The sequence below is a fragment of the Mytilus galloprovincialis genome, chromosome 9, assembly GCF_965363235.1.
Source record: "Mytilus galloprovincialis chromosome 9, xbMytGall1.hap1.1, whole genome shotgun sequence".
NCBI classification, from domain to species: domain Eukaryota; kingdom Metazoa; phylum Mollusca; class Bivalvia; order Mytilida; family Mytilidae; genus Mytilus; species Mytilus galloprovincialis.
Window position 1 is genome coordinate 38,703,614 of NC_134846.1, and position 10,374 is coordinate 38,713,987.

At 32.5% G+C, this 10,374-nt stretch overlaps 1 long non-coding RNA gene across 1 annotated transcript; it reads right to left on the bottom strand.

The window, feature by feature from the left end:
- Nucleotides 1-6,699: 6,699 nt before the first annotated feature.
- Nucleotides 6,700-10,374, bottom strand: LOC143046788 (uncharacterized). Its single transcript, XR_012969278.1, has 3 exons — nucleotides 10,179-10,374; nucleotides 8,593-8,675; nucleotides 6,700-6,777 (listed from the first exon to the last, which is right to left on the bottom strand). It is a non-coding gene; the product is annotated as an uncharacterized LOC143046788 (long non-coding RNA).

Genomic DNA, 10,374 nt, shown 5'->3' on the forward strand with positions numbered 1-10,374 from the left:
TTGTCAGTTTATTTTCGACTTATGAGTTTGAATATGCCTTTGATATCCTTCGCCTCTCTTTTTTTATAATGATCACTTTAAAAAAAAAAACAAATTAAACGTGAAATGTCGAGTGGTACTGTTACTTATCAGTGTTATTGTGGCTACGCTTCAGTCATTTTTTTGGTCGTCCATACATAATACGATTACAACTATTTCATGTTGTGGTGTAAGTACAACGTAAGACATTACTTTAGATCAATTTCTTTGATCTAATACTGTTACTATTTTCTTGAAAATAAAGATTTTTAGTTAATGCTTACTTCGTTAGTATTTCAGATTTACCCAAAATTAATGATTCTACGAATATCGTTGCTTCCGAATGTAATTTGCTTTGTAACAAAATTCAAAGCAAGCTCGTATCGCGGAACAACATGGTTGAAATATGAATAAAACATATAAAGATATAACATTTTATTTTATTGGTTTTCGTGCGGAAATTGACAATTTGGATTCAACCACCAAATAATTTTTTATTAGATGTCAAACATTGCTAATTAAATTACTTTTGATTACAATATATTGATCACAACACTTGATAAAAGAGGATGAAATGGACCTCGCCATCTCGTCTCGTTTCATGCTGCTTTAAATAAAACTCGATAAGAGCTATGAAAACTTTCTTGGATACATATCTGTCTAATGGTTGTAGCTATTACATGTGTTCGGATTCATACATGATGATAGTATAGGGTAAACTGAGTCTGTTGTCATTAAAAACCAAGACTACCTGTCAACACCACGTTTTTATTGTAAATGAATTTAATAATGTAACATTCATCAGATAGATTTCTTTGAATACCTAGAATATAATGTGCGTCTGGTTTTTTGTGTTTTTTCTTTTGTATTTAAACAGTTTAAACAATAAAATAATTTGAAAATTAAAGGCAATAAACCATCTAAAAATTTAAGGCAATAAACCATCTGAAAATTAAAAGCAGTAAACCATCTGAAAATTAAAGGCAATAAACCATCTGAAAATTAAAAGCAATAAACCATCTGAAAATTAAAGGCAATAAACCATCTGAAAATTAAAGGCAATAAACCACATACACGTGACCTTAAAATGATTGTATCTAGTACATGTATATATGTTGTAATATTTGCTTCTGGGAAAGTGTGGTCAGTAGGACAGGTATCAAGGTCACACGTACCAAACAAATAGAACAATTTATCCGAATTTATTTTACGTTTTTACACACGAGGGTCACTTTAGTTAACTGGTTTAGTTGATTTTATTTTGTATTGCGTCTTGTTTAGCATGATATGTGTGCAAATATAGAGCTACTCTGATTAAAAAAAATCAAGGTAGAAGCAGTGTGGTAATTCAGTCTTATAGAGTTTAAGTTGATTTTCTGAATTTGTTTATATTATGTACTTCTGGTATGAAAACGGATATGGTGTTATGCGGAACTCTCCATCCATACTGCATGCTACGATATTTTGCTCCAGAAGCAAGGTGTCTAAGTGTAATTACTAACTTGAGTCCTGGTTCCAGTGGATTTCTGTAAAAGGTATTCTGCTTGGCTATGCGAGGTCCAACCTGCAATATCTCGTCGAACATCTCTGTGGGCATTCGAAGGAAGTGTATAAAGGACTGCCGATCCTCCCACCTAAGTTCGGTCATGAGTTGGTCATATAGACCAATACTGCGTCGTCTTTCAGGACTAAGCCATGGTCGTGTCCACCATCTCCTTTGTGGGTGAATTGGTCTACCGGATCTCCAACGGATGCATAACGGACACGTAACGGATACAAAACGGACGAGTACCGTACAAAACGGACGCCTAACGGACGTTCAACGGACATTTTATCCGTTGGACGTCCGTTCAAAGTTTTGAACATGCTCAAAATTTTCCACCGGACAGAACGGACGTCAACGGATAAAACGGACGCTTAACGGACATGCAGATATGGACGGACGCCTGACGGATAAGAACGGACGTCTAACGGACATGAACGGATTGAAAAAAAGTTATCCGTTAGGCGTCCGTTCGAGCTATCCGGTAAGGTGTGACCGAGGCTTTAGCATACGATACGGTGTTTCATGATCAGAACTGTTAAGCTTTTAAACACATAAATAAATTCTAATTTGGTTTCCATGATAAAAAAAAAAATATTAAACTGCTTAGGGTCCATCATGGTGATCGTTCTAGGTTGAACGTTTAAGGTTGTTTACAACTTTGGAATTATTATAAAAGGTGTAACAATTCATCTGCATGTCTTGTAACCTGATATTGCTATGTAGAGGTCATCACATGCGTGTAATTATTAACCTCTTTTAGTCTTAAAAACATATTTGATAAATAAGTGATAGAGAAAACCATAAATATTTGTGTTAAACTCGATAAAAGTTTACAATCTTAAACTTAAAATTTGAGTTATCTGGCACCATCCGGCACACTACACGCGCATCACATTATTTTCTGCAAATACTCTACTTCAGAATCATGTAATTTTCATAATCGGATATTTCCTGATTTCCAAGTTCCAATGATTAAAACATACGCAACAAAACTAAAAATAAGCTTGCCCTCTTTACGAATGCAGTTAATTTTCTTATGTCATTCTGTTAAATATGGACTGATTTTTTCGATCTTTTCAGCTTTGTTCTTCATTTATTGAACGGAAACAGGTGTTGTTATTCATGTGGCGATTCACAAATAACAAACGGGAGTTTCCGTGTTTATTTACATTGGTAGGTAGATAAGACAATCGATACCAAATCATCACGTGATAAAACCAGCTTCAGTTAACAGAACAGGCGAAGGCGGCATCGCAGATACCCCACAAAGGAGTTATCACGTACTTGACAAACTGAGTCGGAACCTTTTATTTTCTTAAAGAAATCTGTGGGATGGGAATGTGCTAATATTTCGTTGGAGTTCCTGTCAATATAATATTTCCATGGTTTGAGATACCAAAATTGGTAACGGTATAACCACAACATATAATCAAACATATATGTATGTAATTAACTTTTCAAATATATGTATAACTAAAAAGAAATACCTTTATAATTCAAATTTTCGAACCAGTATGTGCAGTTCTGAGGTCATTGTTATTATTATTTTTAATACTTTTTCTTTGTTTACTTTGTATATAATTGTTGCTAAAATAAAGAATATAATGTCCACACTTTATTTGTTATTGCAATCGATAAAACAAAGGAGATGAAAGAATCATTTAAAAGAAATCATTGTTTTTGATGAAATATTATCAAGTCAGTAATACGATCCTATTGTGGCATATATTGTTACAGAGGATGCGTTTACAAAAAGTAAAGACTGTTAAAAAATTTAATTAAATTTACGATAAGGAAGAAGAAAGTAATTAATTATATCTGCATGTGTGAATTGTCTTTGGTTTTTGTCAACTATTTTATGAAAATTTGAGATAATGTAAAAACAAAAGAGATAAAATAATTTATTCATGCATTCGTATGTAATTTGTAAGCATTGATAAATTTTATGAAATAAATACCATATCAGGGAAATCCATATACAGAAGGTTGTGATTTATCTATTTGCTAAAATCTGTGACAGTTAATCATCGAATGTGATGCGTGACTAGCCAGGAGATTTCAAGGCGTATGGGGTACCTTGTTTCAAAATTAACGTTTTGCATAATTATCTAGAACATACTGAAACAAAACACTAAATCATGTTATCATGACCTATTTGTTGTGATAAAAACGAAACGAGTCTTTTTGAATGTCAGCATAATGAGACTATTCGATGACGACTCTTTATTATTTTTGTATCTTAGCGAATAATTTCTTTTATTTCAAATCATCTGGAATAAGCAGTCCAGACCTTTATTATCGAACGCACTAGTTTATAAAACACAAAATTAATCTATTTTATTGGTGTTTAAAAATCTCCAAAATCGTATTTGAATACAAATTTCAAGTGCATTAAATTTACTACATTGCAAACAGATCTCTTTCAGAAAATGTTATTCTTGTTGTAATAAATTAAAGTTGGTACACAATTTGTCAAAGAAATAGTACGGAGACAGGTGAGGTAAACTTAGAAATTTTATGACCGAACACCTCGCGGCTAATTTTGGTCTTTTAAAACTTGAAAAATAAATGAGATACTCTTTGATTTAGGCATGTCGCACAGAACCAAAGTGGTGAAGATTTTTGTAAGCAGTCGTCAAGGTCAAAAGGGAGATTTTGAAAAATCATAAACTTTGGACGCTTTGGATAATTTCTCGGTGGTTCCTCATAATAACTGAAAATACAATTGTATGGAAACCTGCTCTGGGAATGTGACACCAATTCAGCTTGCCATATTTATAGCTGATTGTTTGACAGAGATTAGTGACGTTTATAACATGTATGAGAATTACCAAAATCTACGGAAAGTATGGACAAAAAATATGTATATTCAATATTTAGCTGTGTAATATATGAGAACACGGTAATACATATTTTGGAAAGTTTTGATAACATTCCATAAAGAACTAATGAGAAATAAGGACTGTTAAGTTAACACCTGGTCCATGATTCAATGACAAAATAATGAATTCATTATTAATTATCTACATGTAATAATTCTTTATTCCGTAAGCAAATATACAGCTCATAGGATTAAATACATACACAAATTATACAGTTTACATAAACATACACAGCATTAATATCTAGCGAAGTTTGGCATACAATTTACATTGGTAATAAAAGTACGTAACAAAAATCAAGTGTTAAGAATTTTCTCTGCCTCATACAGGTATTTACCCAGATTATTTATTTCTTTAATATTTCTTACAGATAGTAATTGAACTAATTTGAAGGTAGATGGGTTTCTATAATGATATATCTTAATATATTTACTTCTGACATTTACATATTTATCACACTCTAATATAAAATGATATTCGTCTTCGATAACTTTCTTATTACACATATTACAAACACGCTCATTTCTGGAAATATACCCAAACGAAAGTTGGAAACATAAATATAGTCAGCATTAACGCGATAGTATACTTTTTTTTAATTGTTAATTGGTTAATTAGCACAAGAGCAATATCATATTGAAAACGTCTGTCCCTCCTTTTTATAGAACAACACAAACAGTGGAATGTATAAAACTTTACCAAAACTGACAAACAAACACGATTCACAGAAAAAAAAACGCCATAAAGGAAGCTGTTTATTTATATATTACACAAGCACCAGACATCAATTTGCACGTTCATTCGAAAAGGTAATGCGGCGTTCACACAGTGCCTATATATGGCTATATTATGGCTCTCGTTAGTGAAAAAGTCGGATTACTATCCTCAATGATCTGTAATGTTTTATCATTGTCTGAACGCAGTCGTTTGCGTTCGTAATAGATTCGTACGGATTGGTGATGTCCCGGAGAGATAGGTCAAGCACTCCCGACAGTTAAGATAGGTACACACTGCCGATCAGATCATGTCGATCAAACCCGATCAGGACAGATTAAGTGATCAAGAGACTGGTCTGACTCAACCGACAAGAATGTTCGGGGTTGTCGACCGTGCTCGTCATCGATCCGACTATCTACCCGAGAATTTTTGACAGGTCAAAATAATTCGAGTAAGGATCAAGAAGCCAGTTATACTAGAAGAGATCTGGAATTCGACGAGTAGCGGTCGAGATCGTGTACAGATCGAAGTTGGTCGGAATACAAATATTTTACCGATCAGTACTCGATCATCTCGACCATCGCTCGACTAATATCCGATCATTTCCCGATCAACGCCAACCTGTTTGATCTGTGGTCCACATGAACTCGAACAATGCCTAGTCGCATCCAGATCACGGCGACTTCTATTATTTTTTTTTTAAACTTTACCTGTAGCACCATATGCTGAAAGAAATTAAACTAAATTTAATATGAAATGCTCAATTACTTAAATTCTAAAGATAAATCAAGCAATTCAATCATGTTACAGCCGATTTCATTAAGTGTGAACCCAAAGGTAATATCTTTGGTTAGCTTGCTTGCTAGCTGAACCGTGAAGTCATTGGTAGGTTTTGTAAACTACCATCATTTAAGAGTAGACTGTCCATCAGATGACCAATCTATCTGTCTGAAGGACTAGGCTACTTCAACAGGAGGGTATTATACTTTACCTTTACCTAACAATGACTTCACGGTTCAGCTAGAAAGCAAGCTAACCAAAGATATTACCTTTAGCTACAAACTCATTGAAATCGGATGTAAAGCCTCCATAGAATACGTTTGCAATAAAGAACTGAGTTTGAAATTTTTATAACAAATTGTTAACGCAAAGAATCAGTAGTGATGTCTCTGAATACCGATTCAAAAAGTCGAGAACAACCAAACAATTTAAAGATAAAAACCGAATATTTCTTTTAATGCTACATATTAGTATTACGTATGTACATTTGGAAAGATTATTAACATATCATGCTTTTCTTTAAATGCATGTTGCGGGGGGGATAATTATATCAGGGAAAGCTGGAAACCGAATGTTAATGCGGACCGTATACGGTTTTCGAGATTATATACGTAATTCGTTGTCCAAATTGATTGTTTTTTTTTATCAAAATGTAAATCGTAAAAACGTATTGGTTGTTTTCATTATTGATTATACATGCTAACTGGTGTGATTAGTGGATCCACAGTTAATAACAAATAATTAAAATAAACGAACCTCTAGCTACGATAAAAATGGCATTGTCCTCATTGGCTTCAAAACAAGCATTGCAAAATCCACCAGTTTTTACTGCATCTTCAATTAAAAAAAATTTAGTTAGAAAATAGTTTCATCACATTTTTGTTGAGAGTTTTCTAGGAATCAAAAACGTATATAAAGAAGAGGGATACAGGTTGAGGAACTAAATCATCTACTTAATAATGATAGGTCGTTCACGTTCATCATTCTTTAATATGTATTATATGATTCTATCAAACACATTTCATTTATTACTTTATTGTCTTGTCAAAAGATTGTGTCACAAAATATTTATTTAAATGACTAGAACAAACGCATTTATGATTTTATTCGATATTGTCCGTGAACAAATTATACCTGGTTTGTGTACTTATATGAAGCAGAACTCATATGCATCTTAAAGACAAAACAAAAGCATCTTGTAATTTTTTTTAGATTCAATTTCAGATTTTGTTCTGTCACTCTGTAACTCAAACATTTGTGTCAAATCTCATATATCACAGTTAACTTGACAGTAAGGAAACAGTTGAAGGTAGAAGGTCTGCTTTTTATATCTTGATTAATTTCTCAATATCAAAACAGATGCATGACTTAAAATATTAAATCTATTTGCAACTTTCTAATTGACAACTTTCCATTTCTCAGCAGTATTATACGCTCTGCTCCATCAAATGTCCTTTGTATATATAAGTAAATACGTTATGGTCTTGCATGGTCACACTATACAGTCTTCTTTAAAATGGGTGGGCTCCTTACACATGTTACATTTAAACTGCTCAAACAAAGTTTTGAGAAACATCATTCGATTTTGTTTTCACTGCTTATGTCTGTGTCATTTCGTCTCTTGTAAAGAGTTGTCTGTTTGGCAATCATATCACATCTTCTTATTTTTATATATGCATATATATGACACAGACAGTAAGCTTAATTTGTATGAAAGCAAGGAAAAGGGGATGGTAAAATTTATGAGGGTAAATCATGTTTCCTCATTTAAGCATATTGCTATATAAACACATGAAAAGCTATATGACTAAAGCTATATAGTCAAAATAAATAGATGTTTTGGACCAAACAAAAATTCTTTTGGATGAAATTATATAAATTGTCTTTCATATTGCTGCATAGACACATGAAAAGTTGTATGACTAAAGCTATATAGTCAAAATAATTAGATGTTTTGGACAAAAAAAAAGGTTTCTTTTGGATGAAATTATATAAATTGTCTTCAGATACAAATCATATAACCTAGACATGAACAAATTGCAATTCTGCCTTTGATATGAACAGAGCTTTCTATCTAATAATTGAACAACACCAGATTTTGTTTGGGTGTACTTTAGTTTTCTCGTTTGAATTGTTTTAAATTGTCTTATCGGGGCCTTTTATAGCTGACAATGCGGTATGAGCTTTGCTCATCGTTGAAGGCCGTACGGTGACCTATAGTTGTTAATGTCTGTGTCATTTTGGTCTTTTGTGGATAGTTGTATCATTGGCAATCATACCACATCTTCTTTTTTATATTTGCCTATTCTTCAGTGTTCTGTGAAGCGTTTATGCTGGCTTTTTATCGGTTTTTTTTGTTTCAAGTGATGGGTTAAGATGTTTTTCTTCGCCATTTGAGTTTTTTAAATGTCCCCATGGTATTTTCAGCTTCATTTTTAATATAACAGCAATATTTTTATCAAAAAATTAATTTTATGGAAATACGTAAAATCGTTATCGTTTGCTGCAAAATATATATGAAAAAACTTTCACTTTATTTTTTGTGTTTTTATATGACCCTGTATGAAACAAATAAATTTCCAAATTTGCGTTATGATTTTATTATCTATATCCAAGCTATCCCCATTACTCTGAAAATAAAATACATACCTCTAGCAATAAATGTGTACACATCAGGACTTATTATCTTCACTGTCAAACAATCCCAGAAACTTCCTTCTTGTATATTCCATCTATAAAGCATGTATACAGTGAATATATTAATTAGGTGGTTACATGTTTAAACTTATTATATAGACATTTCAGTAAAACTAACAAGTATACAAGCGATGTTTTATTCATACATGTTTTATCATTAATCGAAATTATGTTTTCTGAAAAAAAAAATAATAAATGCAAACAAGAAAATAAAACAAGAACATCAAAAACTGATGTTATACCTTGGCCATTTATAGTTTTATATATACGAATACTTTCAAACTTGGCTATCCCCTTAAACGTGTTCGATGCCTTCAAACGTGTCCTTAATATCCCTGATCGCATAAACGTGTCTGATATCACTCTCATCCCTCCCACCCCACCTCTCAAAACTTTCAGCACTATTATGTCCTCAGTGACATCAATAACGTTTACTGAATTCAAAAATAGTAGAAACGATTAAAAATGTCGGGTTTAGGTTGGGTTCTCAAATTATAAAAGTCGCTATCAAACGACAGCAATGCTGTGATTGATCACAATTATCGGAAATTAAAAAAGTAACGCAGTTAAAAGAAGAACGGTTTGGCCGACGTCGGTTTGTAATATTTAGAATTTAGAACTGCAAGTTTGATTTACAACATATAGATTAACTCTGGACTGTTGATTGTTTAATGTCCATTGGCAAATAATTCATGTATATTTGGAGTGAACATATAAATGGCAATCCATTATTTTGGTAAAGTTAAACTTTTCCTTTACTTCAGCGATTACAAAGTGAATTATTTTGTGGGTAGACTCCAAGATGTGAATGCGGGTCAATTTAAAAGTGTATCTTCTTTTTAACTGTCAACTTAATTGCGAGAGTAAATAATCGCATAACAGAAATAATGGATTAAATGGTGGTTGCTTGCATCACGTTCTGTGACTTTTATTTCAGCCAGTTCGTAACGAGAACATATTAGTAATAAATACAACAGGTACATTTAGGTCTATAATTAAACCAATTTCCTTACACGAGGTTTGGGTTTAACATTACCATTTTGGGATAAGTACTTTTCCATACCGCATGGGTATTCATTTAAATATCGGTCTAAAGTTTATCTCCATATTTCTATGCTCCAGTCACACTTGGAGTTAAAACAATAAACACTTTTGAATAAATGGACACGTTTAAAATTTTGGGCAGTCTTTATTAAAAGAACACGATTAAGTGTTCTTAAAATGGAACACTTTTGGCAACCTTTCGCAGTTAGACAGTTCAGTAACGTTATATGGATACGTTTAGGGAATTATACTTTTACATGTATTTACGGTTTTTCCTTTCCTGGTCCTGTAGTCTGTGATTGTGATATTATATGTATTGGTGAGTCGGGTTGTTCTTGTTGCAACCTGTTTTAACATTTTGACTGAGAACTTCATGCAATTCGTTCAATATTTTTTTAGTTACATTGATTTTATCTCATCTTAATTTGAACATTAGTAAACTAGTATATATTTATTGAACAAACGATAAGGTAGGTTAATCCATAAAAACTTACTTCAACAAAATATAAGGACCTTTAATCTCTAAACATACGAGATCAACAGTGTTTACATTTACTGTCAAAACAGCCCCCGAATGATTACATTTACTATATGTGATAGTCCCATATGCATTTGGGTTTGATGGAACTCGCGTATCCTCCCAAATAAATGTTTTGCCAATCCATTCACAAGAAAATTTACACAAGGCAG